Source organism: Alligator sinensis, unplaced genomic scaffold (assembly GCF_000455745.1).
Source record: "Alligator sinensis unplaced genomic scaffold, ASM45574v1 scaffold280_1, whole genome shotgun sequence".
In the NCBI taxonomy this organism is placed as follows: Eukaryota; Metazoa; Chordata; order Crocodylia; family Alligatoridae; genus Alligator; species Alligator sinensis.
In genome coordinates, this window is record NW_005841835.1 from 6,238,646 (window position 1) to 6,243,665 (window position 5,020).

The following is a 5,020-nucleotide window of genomic DNA, read 5'->3' on the forward strand; positions in this document are numbered from 1 at the left end:
CTCCTCTCCTCTCTTTGGTCTTTAACCCCAGAGGAACTTTTGTACCTTTTTACTGAAAATGAAAATGGCAGGTGAATATTACTGATTCACCTTTCCTGATGTATTGAATTTTCCAGTTTAGCACAAATTGTATTCATATAACATTTTAAATAGTATAATTACAGTTACGCAGAAGTAGAAAAATACATGTATTTTTTAGATTTCTATCCTGCCCTACCCAAAAGGCTCAGAGTGGCTGACAATAAACAGGCAATCCACAGAGGGGATTGATTCCCCAAACAATACCCCAAAATCTGAGAACTCCAAGTCCCCCTTCCCCCAAACGCTGCCTCCCTGCCCGAATCCCCACACTAGCAAATCTTCCTACCACTGCCAGCCACAGGCTGCAACTGCCACTCAGGTCCAGATACAAGAAACCTTTTCCTACTCCCACACCATTCCCACCACCCCACCTCAACCTCATGGGAGATCCCCCCACCCGCTCCAGATGTCCCTTTCAAGCCTACGCCCCCTCTCCTACCTCAAGCTCAATCTGGCGAATACAGCACTCTCAGTATACCCCCTCCAAGCCTTCCCTGCTGCATCCTGTCTTGATTACAGTGGAGAACATCATCACCCTACCTGCTATTCAAGCCTGTTACCAGATGACATCTTCAGCTCTGACTTTTTTTAGGTTCTCATATCCAGGCTATGTTTAGGTGTGTGGATCCTTTTTGCATAGCAGAATATAGCCTTTGCTAGCCTTCAGCACAGCTATGTGTACAGGTACACAAGCAAGTTGCCATGACATAAACCAGAGTCTGAATTTATGGCATGCAAACTGCTCTTTGGCAGCTGCCCCCATGCATGCCTCCACCCTAAGGTAAAAAAGATATAGGCAAAGGAGAAAGATATATTTTCATTTGTGAGATGAGATTAAATGGGATGTCAGTTAAGGGTTAAGACATAGGAAAGATGTTCCAGCTGACAAGAGCTTGTCTGTTAGTCATAGCAATATCTGAGCACCTTGGGGAAAGCCCCAGATCAACACAATGAGATTGTCCTGTGTGGAGAGAGGAAGCCAGTGAGAAGGCATGCAAAGAAAGAGTAAGAGACATATCCACAAAAATATAGTTTAATTCAAACCTTTTTAATATATCATTTGGTTAATGAAAATGTTTGAGGCACAACATTTAGAAACATAAACTCTTTACGTTTACTGGAAAGAAACTCCAAGGAATGGAACTCTTGTAAGTCTGTGAACATCTGCTCTAATGTATGTTTCACTGGTTTCCTGATAAAAGCCAAGCTGTCCTTAAACTGTGTGGCTTCTAGGTTTCCAGGGATATGACACTTATTTTAATATCCATGCCTCTGCAATGTAAATAAAAATGTAATTGGAGAAATAACTCTTCCACATTGTCTGGGTAAGTGCTGTTAAAAATTATGTATGGAGCACCATCTACTGACACTGAGGGTCTTTGCAGATGAATATGTTCAAATAATCTGCATCAGAATGATGAAACCTAGGTATCATCATCATCATAAACACACGCACAGACACAATATCACCTAGAGAAACTTAATTTGGACAGGATCAGAACCCACTTTCTTTAGGACTGTGCAAACATCAAATAAAACATTGTCCTTGTCCTATAGAATTTTTAAGAAAAAACACACAAAGCTTTTATAAATAATTGGAGGGGGAAGGAAAGTTGTATTGAAACTGGTTAATATTAGGTAATTAGCCAATTGCCCATCAGGAAAAATGGGGGGAGAGTGTGCGGGATGGGGAATGTGTGGGGATGGAGCCCTGTGCCCCACCCCCGTCTGGGCCCACTCCCCCTTTACCTCCTGCTGCTTGGGGTCCAGGCCCGCTCACCCCCTCCCCACTGCAGTGGCGGGGGGAGGGGAGGAGTGGGCCCAGGCCCAATGAGGAGGAGGACCGGGCCCGGGGGTGGGGAGAAGCTGGGTCCACGCAGTGAGAGGGGGAAGCATTGGGCCTGGGCTGACCCAGAGGTGGTGGGGGAATGGGAGGAACGGGCTCGGAGCCAATGGTGGGGAGAAGGGGGAGGAGGCGCCCCGAGCCCGAGCTGGGGGAGAAGCTGGCCCACCGTGGGGGTGGGGGGAAGCAGTGGGCCTTCACTCAGGGCCCTCCTCCAACTGAGGGAACAGCTCTGAATCTGCATTATGGGGACTGCTGATTCTCATCACAGAGCATATCCAGGCTTACACTGCTCTGCTTCCTTTTGAAACTCGATTGTCTCCCTAAGGTTGTCCACCTTCTGTAAGTCTGGGAACAGACCCACAACTTCTATTGCTGGCCATCTTTACTTCTGGGATTTGGTAACAGGTTCAGCATGTCACTTCTACTTTAAGAAACACATCTGCTTGCCTCTATCATCTAGAACAGGGCTGGGCAAAGTCTGGCCCATGGGCTGGATCATGCCTGTGGTGGACTCCATTTCCCAGCAGCCCCTGCCAATGTTGCTGCTGCCAGTTTCCATGGAGACCCCAGGAGCACTGGGCCAGGGTTTCCATGGAGAGCACTGGCAGGATGTGCAGCTGAGCAGGGAGCTGCTCTGGGGCTGGGATCTTGCAGCGTTGACAGTGTGGTCCAGAGCAGAGGCAGAGCTGTGATCTGCTGCCCATGTGCTCCAGGAAGGGGTGTATACACAGTGGAATGTGGCTCTGTCCCGATTCTGGGCCGCACTGTCACTGCTGCAAGATCCCAGCCCTGGCCCTGGAGCAGCTCCCTGCTTAGGTGCACACCCTAACAACTCTGCTGGGGCTGGTCTCCATGGAAACCCTGGCCCTGCGCTGGCACGGTGTTATTGCTGCTGGGGTCTCTGTGGACACCAGCTGCAGCAATGTGGGCAGGAGCTGCTCGGAAATGGAGTCTAGCTCCTGGCCAGATCCACCATTTTGCCCACCCCATAGCTAGAACCACGAGTTTGCTTCTTAGTGGAGAAGCCCTTTGGACCTTTTGGCCCAAGGCGATTTGTATTTATACATCCCCAGTTCTTCCAGCATCTGCTTATTCAAAATATCCCATCATATCAGTGAGGTCGCTTGTGTGCCCTAAAAACGAACAGGGATGAGAGAGACTAGAAAGGCCTGAGTGATGACAGTTAAACTGTTACGTTTTTCTCACATCAACTCAGGGAAAACCACTAGCAGATTATTTTTGATTTTAGAGGATAATTTCCTAAAATGGGTAACATAACAACAACAGTAGGCATGTAAGTGGTACTTTCACCTGAAGACCTCAAAGCACTTAACAAAGGTGGGTAATTATTGTTACCCACTCTCTTTCTCCCTGAGGTGGCAGGAGCTGTGCAGTGCCAACAGCATGGCCATCATGTAATGATGGAACATCTTCTGACCTCTGCCAAATGTGTCTCCCCATTCTGTGTGTAGCCAGTGCATAAAGGTGTTGATGGGCTCTGGAGGGAATAGAGTCCAGCCTTCCTCAGGTGGGGGTGAGGGGTGGGCAGAGTGCATCACCATAGAGCTAGGTGTTAGGCGGCAAAGAGAGTAAAGGGAAGGAAACATGATGCTCATGGGTCTTAAACAACCCTCCTTCAGTAGAGGTTTTGGGATTTTCACAGTTAAATCCTAAATAAGTTGTTTTGTGTTCTGACATATCCAAAGCTGAAAATTAATTGGGCATCAAAAGCTACTTTGTATGAGTTGCTCTAATTAAAGTGCCCTCCATGCCAGAGCACATGTAACGATGCCCAAAGATTCCTTGGGCATCAAGATGATAGCTGCTAGGCATGTTCACAGCCCGCTAAGTCCTGATGTCAGTGAGCTGCCCAAAGCCAAAGCCCTGGAGGGATTCACAAACCAAGTGTTCCCCTTTCTATACTTATTCTAGGGCAGTGATACTCAGCCTGCCTTGAGATCCTTTCAAGGCTGCTAAGCACCACTCATTTGGCTCATGGGGAAAAAGCTTGAGCACTACTGAGGTGGAGGATCAGATCTTGCGTTGTTATTTTTATAAAAAAATTCAATATTCATTGGCAGTACTGGATGCAGGATGACGAATGTGTGGCAGGACTGGAGAGCTCACTGTGCATGAGTGAGGCAACTGATATCAATTATCTCAGTGGCAAACCGGGAGCAAAGCAGGGGCTATGGCTGCACTCACACCACTCCTTGATATTTCCCTATTCCTTGGGCCAGAGAGAGCTTGAGTGACTCCCCTGCCTGCGGCCTGGTGAACTCGCCAGAGAGATAGGTTCATCTCCTTTGCTTCAGTGAATATTTGTTTCAAACAAAGTGCAATAGCTTCGGTGAGAGAGACAGAAACACCCAGCTTCCTTATAGCTCAATGGATGGGGCAAATGGGAGATCTGCTTTAATGGGAGACAGGATGCAGGGGAAGGGGTACGGTGCTCTGCATCAGGCCGCCAGGGCACACTGATCCAAAAAGGCTGAAAACCCCTGTCCTAGGTGTTTTTGCTGAAAAGTTTAGGTGATGCCTCACTAAACTTCCTAGCTTTTGGTCCCGTTCTTGGATGCTAGGCTTTAGACATGGTGCCTGGATGCCTAGTGGAGGACTGTGAACTCCAAGTACAGGGTTAAACGTGGCACCAGCGAGCCTTGGTCCTGGTGGCGTGAGGCCCCGTTTGTTCACGTCATGTAAAATCTGATGTGACGTCTACAAACACCTTGAAAGCAGGGGTGCTGCAGACCCCAGATGCTGCTGCGGCTTATCTAGTTTTTAATTAGTGACACTAGCCAGCGCCGTCCTGTCCCGTGCGCCCCGGACTGCGCCCAAGGCCCCGACCCCTGACTGAGTCGGGGAGCAGCCCAAGCCCGGCCGTGGAGGCACCGCAGTGCCCGCCCGCCGCCCACGTCAAGGGGAACAGGGCGCTCGGCCCTCCAGCAGGGCTGTCCCAGCGCAGCCCGCTGCAGGCCCCGCGCCCTGGGGGCCTCGGGAAAGCTCCGGGCCGCGGCGTTGCGGCTCCCTCTGCCCCAGGGCCCCGCCGGGTCTCAGCGCCCGCGAGGCGCCACCGGCTGTCTCCGGGCCGCG